This window comes from Schistocerca cancellata, chromosome 9 (genome assembly GCF_023864275.1).
Source record: "Schistocerca cancellata isolate TAMUIC-IGC-003103 chromosome 9, iqSchCanc2.1, whole genome shotgun sequence".
NCBI lineage: Eukaryota > Metazoa > Arthropoda > Insecta > Orthoptera > Acrididae > Schistocerca > Schistocerca cancellata.
Window position 1 is genome coordinate 484,359,814 of NC_064634.1, and position 16,298 is coordinate 484,376,111.

The following is a 16,298-nucleotide window of genomic DNA, read 5'->3' on the forward strand; positions in this document are numbered from 1 at the left end:
ACGAACGGAACGTGTAGTGTCTTGCAAACAAGTTATAAGATGAATAACAGCCAAGTGCAACAAGAGTAATGGAATGTACCCGAATTACATCAGGCGATGCTGAAGGAATCAAATTAGTAAATAAGGCACTAATGATGGTAAATAAGTTTTGCTGTTGGTTAGCAAAGTAAGTGATAATTGACGAAACAGAGAATAAATAAAATGCAAACTTACAACAGCAAGAAAAGCGTTCCAGAAAAAGAGAAAGCTGTTAAATCTGAATACAAAATTAAGTGTTACGAAGTAGTTTCTGAAGTTATCTGTATGGAGCGTTACATAGTCTGTAAGTGAAGCGTGGACAAGGACTGATTCAGGCTAGAAGAGATTCTAAGATTTTGAAATGTGCCTTATCAGAAGAATGTTGAAACTTAGTTGGGCATATCGAACTGCTGAAGAAGAGATACTGTAAAGAATTCAAGAAAGGAGAAATTTGAGCCATAACTCGATCTAAAGGAAGGGATTCGTTGGAATGACACAAACTAAAGCATGCAGGAAATTTTCCACACGTTAATACTGTGACTTACGCGTTTGACCTAGGTGCATCGACAAGAATACCATGTTCACCTTGAGTGATGCAACCGCAACTGCTCGGATTGTTAATGAGGGCAGGAGGTCGAAGTTTCGACGAGCACTATCGCCACTGCCGTGAAGCCTGTCGTACGCTGCCCAGCGCTGCTTGGCCCTCACCGAACGTAAGTTGCACCTTGGCGTCACATAATTTTTATTTTCCTTTCCTTTACTTTTGTAGGATTCCTACAGAAGGCCTTAGCACTCAGGTACATAAAACAGATCGTGTTACTGCAACAAAAATGATTCAAATCTACATTTACATCTACATTTATACTCCGCAAGCCACCCAACGGTGTGTGGCGGAGGGCACTTTACGTGCCACTGTCATTACATCCCTTTCCTGTTCCAGTCGCGTATGGTTCGCGGGAAGAACGACTGTCTGAAAGCCTCCGTGCGCGCTCTAATCTCTCTAATTTTACATTCGTGATCTCCTCGGGAGGTATAAGTAGGGCAAAGCAATATATTCGATACCCCATCCAGAAACGCACCCTCTTGAAACCTGGCGAGCAAGTTACACCGCGATGCAGAGCGCCTCTCTTGCAGAGTCTGCCACTTGAATTTGTTAAACATCTCCGTAACGCTATCACGGTTACCAAATAACCCTGTGACGAAACGCGCCGCTCTTCTTTGGATCTTCTCTATCTCCTCCGTCAACCCGATCTGGTACTGATCCCACACTGATGAGCAATACTCAAGTGTAGGTAACGAGTGTTTTGTAAGCCACCTCCTTTGTTGATGGACTACATTTTCTAAGGACTCTCCCAATGAATCTCAACCTGGTACCCGCCTTACCAACAATTAATTTTATATGATCATTCCACTTCAAATCGTTCCCCACGAATACTCCCAGATATTTTACAGAAGTAACTGCTACCAGTGTTTGTTCCGCTATCATATAATCATACAATAAAGGATCCTTCTTTCTATGTATTCACAATACATTACATTTGTCTATGTTAAGGGTCAGTTGCCACTCCCTGCACCAAGTGCCTATCCGCTGCAGATCTTCCTGCATTTCGCTACAATTTTCTAATGTTGCAACTTCTCTGTATACTACAAAATCATCCGCGAAAAGCCGCATGGAACTTCCGACACTATCGACTAGGTCATTTATATATATTGTGAAAAGCAATGGTCCCATAACACTCCCCTGTGGCACGCCAGAGGTTACTTTAACGTCTGTAGACGTCTCTCCATTGATAACAACATGTTGTGTTCTGTTTGCTAAAAACTCTTCAATGCAGCCACACAGCTGGTCTGATATTCCGTAGACTCTTACTTTGTTTATCAGGCGACAGTGCGTAACTGTATCGAACGCCTTCCGGAAGTCAAGAAAAATAGCATCTACCTGGGACGCTGTATCTAATATTTTCTGAGTCTCATGAACAAATAAAGCGAGTTGGGTCTCACACGATCGCTGTTTCCGGAATCCATGTTGATTCCTACATAGTAGATTCTGGGTTTCCAAAAACGACATGATACTCGAACAAAAAACATGTTCTAAAATTCTACAACAGATCGACGTCAGAGATATAGGTCTATAGTTTTGCGCATCTGCTCGACGACCCTTCTTGAAGACTGGGACTACCTGTGCTCTTTTCCAATCTTTTGGAACCTTCCGTTCCTCTAGAGACTTGCAGTACACGGCTGTTAGAAGGGAGGCAAGTTCTTTCGCGTACTCTGTGTAGAATCGAATTGGTATCCCCTCAGGTCCGGTGGACTTTCCTCTGTTGAGTGATTCCAGTTGCTTTTCTATTCCTTGGACACTTATTTCGATGTCAGCCATTTTTTCGATTGTGCGAGGATTTAGAGAAGGAACTGCAGTGCGGTCTTCCTCTGTGAAACAGCTTTGGAAAAAGGTGTTTAGTATTTCAGCTTTACGCGTGTCATCCTCTGTTTCAATGCCTTCATCATCCCGGAGTGTCTGGATATGCTATTTCGAGCCACTTACGGATTTAACGTAAGACCAGAACTTCCTAGGATTTTCTGTCAAGTCGGTACATAGAATTTTACTTTCGAATTCACTGAACCCTTCACGCATAGCCCTCCTTACGCTAACTTTGACACCGTTTAGCTTCTGTTTGTCTGAGAGGTTTTGGCGGCGTTTAAACTTGGAGTGAAGCTCTCTTTGCTTTCGCAGTAGTTTCCTAACTTTGTTGTTGTACCACGGTGGGTTTTTCCCGTCCCTCACAATTTTACTCGGCACATACCTGTCTAAAACGCATTTTACGATTGCCTTGAACTTTTTACATAAACACTCAACATTGTAAGTGTCGGAACAGAAATTTTCGTTTTGATCTGTTAGGTAGTGTGAAATCTGCCTTCTATTACTCCTGCTAAACAGAAAAACCTTCCTCCCTTCTTTTATATTCCTATTAACTTCCATATTCAGTGATGCTGCAACGGCCTTATGATCACTGATTCCCTATTCTGCACATACAGAGTCGAAAAGTTCGGGTCTGTTTGTTATCAGTAGGTCCAAGATGTTATCTCCACGAGTCGGTTCTCTGTTTGATTGCTGGAGGTAATTTTCGGATAGTGCACTCATTATAATGTCACTCGATGCTCTGTCCCTACCACCCGTCCTAAACATCTGAGTGTCCCACTCTATATCTGGTAAATTGAAATCTCCACCTAAGACTATAACATGCTGAGAAAATTTATGTGAAATGTATTCCAGATTTTCTCTCAGTTGTTCTGCCACTAATGCTGCTGAGTCGTGAGGTCGGTAAAAGGAGCCAATTATTAACCTAGCTCGGTTGTTGAGTGTAACCTCCACCCATAATAATTCAAAGGAACTATCCACTTCTACTTCACTACAGGATAAACTACTACGAACAGCGACGAACACTCCACCACCGGTTGCATGCAATCTATCCTTTCTAAACACCGTCTGTACCTTTGTAAAAATTTCGGCAGAATTTATCTATGGCTTCAGCCAGCTTTCTGTACCTATAACGATTTCAGCTTCGGTGCTTTCTATCAGCGCTCGAAGTTCCGGTACTTTACCAACGCAGCTTCGACAGTTTACAATTACAATACCGATTGCTGCTTGGTTCCCGCATGTCCTGACTTTGCCCCGCACCCGTTGAGGCTGTTGCCCTTCCTGTACTTGCCCAAGGCCATCTAACCTAAAAAACCGCCCAGCCCACGACACACAAGCCCTGCTACCCGTGTAGCCGCTTGTTGCGTGTAGTGGACTCCTGACCTATCCAGCGGAACCCGAAACCCCACCACCCTATGACGCAAGTCGAGGAATCTGCAGCCCACACGGTCGCAGAACCGTCTCAGCTCTGATTCAGACCCTCCACTCGGCTCTGTACCAAAGGTCCGCAGTCAGTCCTGTCGACGATGCTGCAGATGGTGAGCTCTGCTTTCATCCTGCTAGCGAGACTGGCAGTCTTCACCAAATCAGATAGCCGCTGGAAGCCAGAGAGGATTTCCTCCGATCCATAGCGACACATATCATTGGTGCCGACATGAGCGACCACCTGCAGATGGGTGCACCCTGTACCCTTCATGGCATCCGGAAGGACCCTTTCCACATCTGGAATGACTCCCCCCCCCCCCCCCCCCCCCAGTATGCACACGGAGTGCACATTGGTTTTCTTCCCCTCTGTTGCTACCATATCCCTAAGGGGCCCCATTACGCGCCTGACGTTGGAGCTCCCAACTACCAGTAAGCCCACCCTCTGCGACCGCCCGGATCTTGCAGACTGAGGGGCAACCTCTGTAACAGGACAAGCAGCCATGTCAGGCCGAAGATCAGTATCAGCTTGAGACAGATCCTGAAACCGGTTCGTCAGACAAACTGGAGAGGCCTTCCGTTCAGCCCTCCAGAACGTATTTCGCCCCCTGCCACACCTTGAGACGACCTCCCACTCTACCACAGGTGAGAGATCAGCCTCAATGCGGGCAGTATCCCGGGCAACCACAGTCGTAGTCCGATCGGGGGATGCGTGGGACGAGCTGGCCGTCCCCGACAAACCCCCATCCGGACCACCACAGTGATGCCCATTGGCAACAGCCTCAAGCTGTGTGACCGAAGCCAACACTGCCTGAAGCTGGGAGCGAAGGGATGCCAACTCAGCCTGCATCCGAACACAGCAGTTGCAGTCCCTATCCATGCTAAAAACTGTTGTGCAAAGAACGTCTGAACTAATCTACAGAGAGCGCAAACAAATCGACACAAAATTTAAAAGGTTATTAAAATACAAGATTGCCTAGTAAATGCAGTAATGCTGCTACTTGCGCACTGCTGACACACTGCTCGGCGGCGGAAGGAGACTACGCGATTTTACACTATTCAGGTACTAAAACGCGATGCTATAACTCTCAAATACTATAATACGCCAGAAATTTATGAATTAAACAATGCAAGTACCAAAAACACGCAAAGAAATTAAGAATTAAACTATGTAACAAATGAGTGAGCTAGGAGTATTCGACTTGCTGCTGCAGCTGCTTATCCAACGGCGGCAGGGAGCACACTGACTGTGACCAACCGACACTGGCTGTTGGCTCTGAGCACTATGGGACTTAACTTCTGAGGTCATCAGTTCCCTAGACCCTAGAACTGCTTAAACCTAACTAACCTAAGGACATCACACACATCCATGCCCGAGGCAGGATTCGAACCTGCGACCGTAGCGGTCGCGCGGTTCCAGACTGTAGCGCCTAGAACCGCTCGGCTACATTGGCTGACGATCACCCCAGTCCCCAGAACTCCTGAAGATAGACGTTGATTGTGGATGTTGTATCACAGACATAGCCCCTTTCACTGCTCGGATATGTCACTAAAGAGGCTCAAAGAAGTAAACAACAATGCATGAGCAGCGCCTATTAGATTAGACGAAGGGGTTCAACAGCCGATCAGTTGCAGTCATTCCACCAGGAAGGGGGTACACGGCTCGTGTTGTATGTCAACCATGCCTAGACGATCAATGCCGCGATTCCATCTAGTTTTTCATCGTTTTTTTTATGGACTTCTAACATGACTTGAGGCGATTCACCCTTTTGTGCATACCATTCTAATTCTCCATCCTCTTTATCTCGTATTATTCTTAATAGTTTGTTTATAACTGGTATTTCTTCTAATTTTAGCTTTTGTGCAAAGAGAAGTGTGACATTCCCAAATGTTACGCTACCTTTCCCCATACCTATTATCGCTCGTCTCTCATTTAAAAAATCTGCACCTATAATCAAATTTACAGTTAGTTTAGGTATAAGCGCAAAGTTGGCTTCGATCTTTTGACCTTGGCATAAAGAGTTAACCTTGTTTGTCTCATAACTTCCGCGGCATTGTTTCTAATAGGACCTCTTACTTTAATTTTACGTGTTTTCAGAACTGGCAATTCCTCATTGGCATTACACTACATGAATAAATTTTCTGAGATCGCAGTCGGTTCACTTCCGCTATCAATTACAATATTGACTGCGATCTGTTTTACCATGGCCTTCACAATTGGTTGAATTTGAAAGGGTTGGTTCTGTTCTTCTTCTTCTTGCATCAGCGAATCCTCCACTAAATCATACATGTGTCCTTTCAGGACTTTCCCCTGTGAATTCGAACTTTCTGTAGGATAAGCTTCGACTGTTACTTCTCTCTCTTTTATTTCCTCTTGTCTTCTTCTTCTTCCTTCATTTATGCTTTCTTCAACATCCTCTACTTTTTCCTCATCTTCGTCTATCTTCTCCTTCTTCGTCGCTACTTCCACATAATCGCATCTAAATGCTCTAATTACCGCTTCACAACTTCCTTCATAATAAACGTTGGGTTGTGTGCCCACTAGTAACTTAATTTCAACTTCTGTCGACTGTGCATTATTGAATTCGCTTTCCCTGGCTTCAATCTCAAATAGCTCTGCAATACTCATTACTTCATCCTTCCCTCCTACATTCGTTGTGCATGCTTCTGGTAATTCATCTTCCTCATCAGTATTCTCCCAATTAATTTCATCCCAATACGGTATTGTTATTTTCCTGTCTTCGTTTTCATCTGGTCCCTGCGGTTTTGTTTCTTCCCTCTTCTCTTCTCGTGATAAGGTATTTATTTCTCTGTCCAAGGTGCTGCAATTATCCTGGGTCGGTGCATCATTCTCTTTGGCTCGCTTAGCTGTCAATTCGAACGTGTTTCGGGGTTTGCCTCCACCTCTCTCTTTTCTTGTTGAGCTTGTTGACATTGGTTTCTTTGTTGATAATTTGTCGGTCCATTGGTTCTCCAATACCCATTCCAGTTGTCATTATTCCCTCTGTAATAGTTGTTGCCGTTCCTAGGTGAATTACAGTTATTGCCATATTCTCTTCTAAATCCATAACCGTTTCTTTGTTGAAATCTGTTGTCGTTTCTTGGTGCAAAGTTATCACGTGGTTCGTAATTATTGTTTCTTAGTACCGTATCTTGTGGATTCCACTGCTTTTTGCTTTCGTTTTCACGTGCGCTTCGTCTTTTTCTTGCGTCACCTTCCGAAAATATAAACTCTAGTTCCGTTGAATTCCTTTAAATGCTTCGACGTCATTGCCTCCGCGACCTACTAATGACTGCTGGTAGTTCAATGGTAACTTCATTGTGCATAATTTAATCAACTCTACATCACTGTGTGGTACATCTAAGCATCTAAGCATTGATTTTTCTTTGCCATTAATTCGAAAAATTTCACGGGACTCTTCCCTCATGAATTTTCAAAGTAATTCGTACTTCACTCTGTTCTGTGCTTCATTGGACCAAAATCGTGAGAGAAACTTCTCTCTGAAATCTTCATACAATCGGCATGTCGCTGCAACATTCTACATGGTTTTTGCGACTGTTCCTGACATGTGTGCACATATAAAGTCTAATTTGTGTGCTAGCGTCCAGTGTTCTGGTAATCCTACTCGGAATTGATCAATAAAAGTTCGTGGATGTAATGAATTTCCTTCTCGAAAGTGTTGAAATTTTCTGACTGTGAGGAAATGATCGTTGTCGTGTTTCGTCATGGTTCCATATGAAATTCGAGATTCTTCGCCACTTTTTTTTCTCATCATTTCTCTCGTCGTTCTTTCCGGTTGTGGTTGTGGTAGATCCATTGGATACTGTCCACTGTAACTTTCGCCTACCCTTGCGTGATATCGTTGAAGTGGTACTCAATAATTTTCTTCCATCGGTTGTGAACGTGTAGCTGAATGCATTGCACTGTGCTCTTCGCGACTTGGCTTTCCATTGTCACGTTCGGTATCTTGTCTGGCTAACCTTGCCGCTTCATTGCACGATCCAAACTGTCTTGAAACATACGTTTGTGCTTACACATATGTTTGTGGTGCCGTTTGTTCATCAAGAGTTTCGAAACGTGTTTGTTGCGGTGCAGGCTGTCTGATTTCACGTATGTTACTTTCCGTCTGTGATTGGAATCGCAAATGCATGATATCTTCGTTAGTTCCTTGTTTTTCCGGAGCTGTTACAGATACGGATGTGGTTGCAGACTCAGTGCTTGTTCGATCCTGTTCACTACACTCTTAAATGGTTTGCAACAACTCTGTTCGCAATTTCTGAAATTGTTGCTTCGTTTGCGCTTGTATTTTGACTATGCGATTATCATATCTTTTCAGCGCTGCTTTTGTGATACGTTTTTGTAACACACTGTTTTCAACAATTTCACGCGCTGTACTTGCTGCTTGTCTAGTAATTACGTTTATCTGTTTCTCTAGTTTCTTGACTTCTCCCTGGGTGTTGTTATGTAATGTTTTGATCTCATCCAGAGTGCCATTACGCAATATTTGTACCTCCACTTGTACCTTGTCAATGTCTGTTCTCAATTGACTGTGACCTGTTTCCTATCACTTCTCGAGATTCTTTTGCCTCATCTTCAATATGACTTAGGTGTAACTGATTTTTTTTGTTTTGTTCTTTAATCTCACGCATTTGTTTCGTGGTTTCTGATTTCTGAAATTGAATTTGGTTCGCAATTTCTTTATTTTGCCTTGTCATGGTTTCCGTCATTTGTTGTAATAATTCTGCCAGATTGGTGGGCCCTATTGCGTTTTCTTCCGACGTCCTACGCTCTGTATTTTCTCCCAAGTATTGGTTTGCAACTGATTGCATTGAACTGTGCGGTGACACGTTTCTGCTCGAATTCCTTGTACTCTGTTGTGAAGGAGCTCTGATTACTTGTACTATGGATTCTACATATTCAAGACGCAAGTTAGAATCCTCATCGACTGTCTCTCTACTTTCCTGCTCCTCTGTCGTATGCTGACCTACGTTTTCTGTGCCTTGGCGTACATTATCCTCGTTATGGTGCTTTATCTATCCTATTGTCCTCTATTCTCTGTCCGTCTTCATGCTGCGTCTCTACCTCAACTCGGTCGAGGTCTCGATCTGCCATTGCTAATCTTTCGGATTCCCTTATTTTCTGTTTTATAAGCAATTCACGCGCCCTACTTCGCGTTAACATGCGCTCATACGATCTCACACGTTTCATAAACTCTTTGCTCACGTGACGTGACACATTATACCCAAAACTAACAATCCATTCACTTACTTGTTGGGTCAGAGCCAATATTAAAATTCATAACTTAATTATGCTATTGTCTCTCCTAGAATGTCTCACTGGGATGTTTCCAGATTGCAGAGTGAAAATCTCATTCTGGAAACATCCCCCAGGCTGTGGCTAAGCCATGTCTCCGCAATATCCTTTCTTTCAGGAGTTCTAGTTCTGCAAGGTTCGCAGGAGAGCTTCTGTAAAGTTTGGAAGGTAGGAGACGAGATGCTGGCAGAAGTAAAGCTGTGAGACCGAGCGTGAGTCGTGCTTCGGTAGCTCAGATGGTAGAGCACTTGCCCGCGAAAGGCAAAGGTCCCGAGTTCGAGTCTCGGTCGGGCACACAGTTTTAATCTGCCAGGAAGTTTCATTCTACATGGTATCTGTTTGTTCTAAGTTGTGTCTCCCTACCACTTTCGTGCAACGACGCTCTGAGCGTGCTTTTTAGGGAATTGGCTAGTTTGATCCTGGGACCTGTTTCCGGTAAGGAAACGCCAGACTACACATGACATGTAGAGTTCAGAAGAGTTCAGTGAGACTAGCGATGATATAATCACATACTTAATGATTTCAGCGTCAGCTCCACTGCACTTCCTGTAAAAGAATCTTTATACTAACTAAATTTAATGTAAGTGGTTCAAAGCTTTCCTATTTTTAATTAGCTGGTAAAGTAACGTCGAAATAGCAGTTACGTTTACCTTTTTATTCTACTCATAAAACATTGTTTATACATTGTACTATTGACAAGAGGAAATATTTTAATATAGGATGATAAAAACCAACTTTATTCAACAAAAATGTGAAGGAATATTCCCTGAATGGGTTTCCAAGTTCTATGATGGATCAGAGGATGACCTAAGCCATATCATATCTATAATCTACACTCCTGGAAATGGAAAAAAGAACACATTGACACCGGTGTGTCAGACCCACCATACTTGCTCCGGACACTGCGAGAGGGCTGTACAAGCAATGATCACACGCACGGCACAGCGGACACACCAGGAACCGCGGTGTTGGCCGTCGAATGGCGCTAGCTGCGCAGCATTTGTGCACCGCCGCCGTCAGTGTCAGCCAGTTTGCCGTGGCATACGGAGCTCCATCGCAGTCTTTAACACTGGTAGCATGCCGCGACAGCGTGGACGTGAACCGTATTTGCAGTTGACGGACTTTGAGCGAGGGCGTATAGTGGGCATGCGGGAGGCCGGGTGGACGTACCGCCGAATTGCTCAACACGTGGGGCGTGAGGTCTCCACAGTACATCGATGTTGTCGCCAGTGGTCGGCGGAAGGTGCACGTGCCCGTCGACCTGGGACCGGACCGCAGCGACGCACGGATGCACGCCAAGACCGTAGGATCCTACGCAGTGCCGTAGGGGACCGCACCGCCACTTCCCAGCAAATTAGGGACACTGTTGCTCCTGGGGTATCGGCGAGGACCATTCGCAACCGTCTCCATGAAGCTGGGCTACGGTCCCGCACACCGTTAGGCCGTCTTCCGCTCACGCCCCAACATCGTGCAGCCCGCCTCCAGTGGTGTCGCGACAGGCGTGAATGGAGGGACGAATGGAGACGTGTCGTCTTCAGCGATGAGAGTCGCTTCTGCCTTGGTGCCAATGATGGTCGTATGCGTGTTTGGCGCCGTGCAGGTGAGCGCCACAATCAGGACTGCATACGACCAAGGCACACAGGGCCAACACCCGGCATCATGGTGTGGGGAGCGATCTCCTACACTGGCCGTACACCACTGGTGATCGTCGAGGGGACACTGAATAGTGCACGGTACATCCAAACCGTCATCGAACCCATCGTTCAACCATTCCTAGACCGGCAAGGGAACTTGCTGTTCCAACAGGACAATGCACGTCCGCATGTATCCCATGCCACCCAACGTGCTCTGGAAGGTGTAAGTCAGCTACCCTGGCCAGCAAGATCTCCGGATCTGTCCCCCATTGAGCATGTTTGGGACTGGATGAAGCGTCGTCTCACGCGGTCTGCACGTCCAGCACGAACGCTGGTCCAACTGAGGCGCCAGGTGGAAATGGCATGGCAAGCCGTTCCACAGGACTACATCCAGCATCTCTACGATCGTCTCCATGGGAGAATAGCAGCCTGCATTGCTGCGAAAGGTGGATATACACTGTACTAGTGCCGACATTGTGCATGCTCTGTTGCCTGTGTCTATGTGCCTGTGGTTCTGTCAGTGTGATCATGTGATGTATCTGACCCCAGGAATGTGTCAATAAAGTTTCCCCTTCCTGGGACAATGAATTCACGGTGTTCTTATTTCAATTTCCAGGAGTGTAGGTTTAAATTAAATTTCATAAAAGAGAAAACTATGAAAAATGGTCTACAGTGACCCACAATTATCTTTAATTACTTATTTAACTTGTCATAAATTACAGTGGCGGATGTGCGTTCTCAATAATTATATAACAGAAAAATCATCGCATTTCAGATTTTAACTTCAAGTAGCAAATGTGAATACCACGAAATTTAATTGACGATCGACACTAGTATTACGTAAAAAGGGGATGTAACAGATGAGACTTCTGCAGTTCTGAGTGAAGCCTTATGCACTCTTTTGCGGCATCACGTGTATTCATTACCTTGCTGAAGGTTAGGCAGCGTCAGGGGCGGTGGGTGGCGCAGCTACACACACCTCGCCGTCTTGGTAGCATCTCTCTCGAACTTATCCTTACTACTGTTTGCCGAAGTTGTTTTAAGAAAAAGGTATCTGGCTGCGTTTTCAACTGACCAATCAGCGTCTCAATGTTAACCCTAAAGCTCTGCCTACAAAAATTCTGTTTATACAATGAGAAACGTTACACTTTTAGTGGTGGGGCAATGTTTTTAATGTTTGCTAAGTAACAGAGACGCATATAGTCTCAAACTATAGCTTGCAGCTGGTGTGGCCCTTTTAGTGTTATCGTAAGATCTATACTGTTCTTCTGGAGGGCTCTATCTTTTAATATGGGCTAGGGGATGGACCTCCCGGTGGTCGGCCGGCGATGTGGGTGTCCCATTGTCCCGCTCTTATCGTAGGGCCTTCTAGCTTACACGGCTCTGCTCTCGGCTTCTGTTCTCGTTTCTCCCCTTGGAACTGCGTCTGTTTCACGGTGGGAAGGTATAATATGCATTTAGGCATTCTTGTGTTAGTCTGTGGTATTCCATTTGCTCACTCATTGATCATATTACTTTGGTTAATTTAACGTCAGGATTTATTCGGAGCTATGTGAAATATTGCCGGATTTGCTATCATCTCAGGGTTTTCATGGAACGTGTTGGATTTGCCTGACGCCTTACTCAGAGAATAAGGCTATGTTAAATTTACATAACAACGCTACGTAGGGAGTGTAGAAGATGAATCATCTAACACATGCACTGCATTTATGTCGGACCTGGAAGGCACTATCGATAGCAGTATCGACAGAACTGAGTTGTTGCCAAAGGAGCGTATTTGCAGCCAGTACACAGATTTTAAGACGTTGGCGAAAGATCAGTTTTTTACAACAGTTACGAATTTTAAAATGGGTCAGTGCCTATTGGCATTACAATCCTAAAAGTAGCATAAATGTGAATATCAGTGGTGTTTGTGGCGGTAAGCTAGTGCAACTGATTTACGAGTTATCGTATTGTAAACGTTACACACACTGACAACTGTTCGTTCCATGCTATTGCTTGGATGCAAGGCGGCGATGTTATATATTTTTTACACTGTGTTGTGTGTACACAGAGAATGTATTGCGACGCTCCTATCGTTCATTGTGTGATAGTGGACGTAGCAGCAAGTGCTTGACACATGGTATTTCTCATTGCGAAAAAAGCGGACATGCTCATGGTTTATGGTGAACATAGGAAGTATTCCGTTAGTTCGTGTACCGTGTACGCCGAAAGATATCCCAATAGTCATAAACCTCTTCAACTTCTTCACAAAATTACAGATGATGTCAAACGGCGAATTACTGCTGGAATGCTAGAACGTATATTGCATTCGCTGCATGCGAACTGTAGGCTCGTATTGTAGCTGGTGGTGGTCATTTTGAGCACAGACTTTGAGGGTGCACTGGTTCTTTGTGTGTCGGACTCGACAGAGGTACTGCATTCACGTTTGTTTGACTTTCAATTGTCTTAGGCGATGTCCCATTTGACAACACGACACCTACGGAGACTTGTTCAGGGCTGCACATACGCACCTATGTGAAATATACATTCGTCTTTGTCACAACGTGAAACAAACAACTGTCGGTGTTTAAAATGTTCCAATTACGTTATATCGTAAACTGCTTTCACTAGCTTCTCTCAACAAAGACCATTGACGTCCTAATGTAGTGTAATTTGATAGTAATACTGTCACTAGGCATTGTTACCTGCATATATTTGTACCTCTTATAAACAAAAACACATTCGTAACTTATAGCACGCTCTGTATGGGCTACGTAGTCCGCCCACTGCCTAACATTCCAATCTGTGAGATCCACATATAAATGGCACCTTCCACTATCGAAATATTTGCGGTTCAAGTTTTATGCGTTAAGCTGTATCGTGCCCAAATGGAACCATGTAATACATAATAAACACTATGAAAAATTTCTATGGTATTTGAGCGCAAACAGTTACTGAATAGTACTGGTATTATAAAAAAATTAAAAAAAATAATTATTTACAATACTATATGAGTTTTGTAAATCCATGGATAAATGACTGAAAAGGTATTTATTGTTTTGTTCCTCAAACAGACTTTGTGCATATTTATCGTTTTGCTCCTCAAACAGACTTTGTATATTACTAAAGTTGCCACAGCACCACCTTCAGACATCACACTTCCACTGATCATGGATATCACATAAGGAACGTCGACGTGTTGGCCATGTAAGGTTGTTTGGTGTAGAAGCTCTGCGACAGGGAGCGAACCTCTTCTCAAATAGTTTGTTGTGATTCTAACAAGTCATTGAGAAGTTAAAATTGTTCACAGTTTCTTGGTTTTGGGAAGGCATTCGACCAGAACTTGCTCACATATTGGTCAGTCGTACAGCATTAAACCTTTCACTATCGATTTCTGTAGGGATGATATTTTATTTATTAAAGTATGGGTGGCAGCTAACACAGCCTTTGCTTCATTCGCTGTTTCTGTTACGTGTTCCGCAACGATAAGGGATTTTCTCCAAGTGAACTCCGAGATATTTGGCAGACCTGGTTTATGGAATGTTTCCACTGAACAGTCGCAAAGGTGCTTGTAAATTCTGTCTTATTGTCATATAAATAGCCGCTTAACTTTTGCTGACCATTATTTTAACCTGCCATTGAGTAAATCGTTTTTCAGCCTGTCGTGAAGTGTCGTTTGTGTTTTTTACTTAGTAAGATTTTGACAGATCATGATACCACGATTATATCAGGAATACAACAGATAGCTACTAGAGTCTAACAAAAACAGAGCATCTGGTGGTGAATAGCGATGCTAAATGTGAAGTACTCATCAATGAAAAAGCAGTTATGAGACAGGTAGAAAAATTTAAACATCTCGGGGCACATATTGATAAAAAAGAATTGGGCCATACAGAAGAAAAATATAGAATACAGCAAAGCAGAAAAGTGTTAGGGTTTATGATTTCTTTTTGGTGGTATAAGAGTATTTCCAACAGTAATAAGAAAAGAGTGTAAGTAGCGTGAATAAATGTAAGCTATGTGTAAGGCGTATGAAGCGCACTTTGAATAAGAAAATGCTATCTGACATTGAAGCCAGAGTAAGAGATTGGGTCGCCACCAACTCTAGCCACATGACAAATAACAGGCTGGGCTGAGTCGGAAAATTACTTAATTTATTCATAGGAACAACTCATAAAAGAACACCATGTGTTCACTGAAAAATTATAAAGTCATTCATAAAGCGTGGGATGTAATTATTAATGTGATGCAGGCATTGTGTACGTGAATCAAATATTAAAATAAAGTAAAGAGAGCGTGATCACTGTGCATAAGAGCAGCTTGCGCGCAACATCCCTGAAAACAAGATCTATTCTAAAATATTTGTTTTAAATAAAAAGGGAATACTAATTATTGTACCTATGCACATGGAAACGCTATGGATGGGCTAACAAGGAAACTACAAGCTAAATGGCGTAGGTAACGGAGTCATAACATTGGGACACTGGGTAAGATTGGAGGTAAAATTATTTATTCCTTAAAACATTGATGTGAGGCATCTACACAACGACTGTTGCCTGGTAACTAAGTAAAATTGCTTGTGAAACGCTATACGTTTCACAACAGACTCGTGTGCCCACGTGGTTGGCGGGGACACAATTTCTATGTACCGCGGCTAAATTTTAGTAACATCAGTCCATGCAGTCGCGAAGAATTAACATTTTACAGAGAACACATTTGAACAGACGAAGGATAATGGAAGAGGGCCAACAAACTAATATTAACACACGTGGATGGTTTCCAACGGACGTAGAGTAATGAGACAAAGAAAATTCACAAATGGGCAAATGTTACCAAGACTCGAGAAAGATTAGAATGTGTACACACGCAGTTGCAGGCACACAGTCATTCACACTGAACTGAGGGCGCTTCAACATATGCAATACCTTTGTGCTACGTTCTTTTTACGGATCAAAGTCAAGTATGCATTAGGAATCAAACTGAAAGTCTGCAAAAGTCTTGCATACCTTGCTGAGACCCAGCAAAATAATCTTAATAAGGTGAAACGCGAGGCCAAAAACTAACAGCTCTCCTCTCACTATGAGACAAGGCGCCACGCGGTTAAATCAACTCACCCTTCTCCGAAGTGACTTCGGCTGCAGACCCTCGGCGAGCTGGAAGCAGACTGACCATGGAGGTAAAAATAAGAGGAGTTGTCATGACGTCACAAACTTGAAGCCGACCCAAGTCAAGATCCGCCATGTTAGCTACCCCAAAACATTCGCTTCTGGTAGTTTGATTCCGTGTAGTCATGAAGTGTTTTGTAAAAAAATGCCGGCTTGCGTCGCTTACTGGTGTACTAATCGTTCTGATTGTAGTCTAAAGTTTAAACAAATTCCATTTCATTCGTAAGTGGACTTATTTAAGCGCTATTTTCTTATATATACTTGAAATTCTGATGCGCTGTAAAGTTCTACAGTATGGTTTTATTTCTGTGATTTGACTTTAGATTTCCTATCAGTCCAATGCGAAG

The 16,298-nt window shown here is 43.6% G+C and overlaps 1 protein-coding gene across 2 annotated transcripts in view; it reads left to right on the forward strand.

The window, feature by feature from the left end:
* Positions 1-690: 690 nt before the first annotated feature.
* Positions 691-16,298, forward strand: part of LOC126100487 (fatty acyl-CoA reductase 1-like) — a 253,551-nt gene continuing 237,943 nt past the window's right edge. For both annotated transcript variants that reach the window (XM_049911094.1, XM_049911093.1), the window contains exon 1: positions 691-731. The gene's annotated coding sequence lies outside the window, so the exon portion shown is untranslated. The remainder of the gene's footprint in view (positions 732-16,298) is intronic.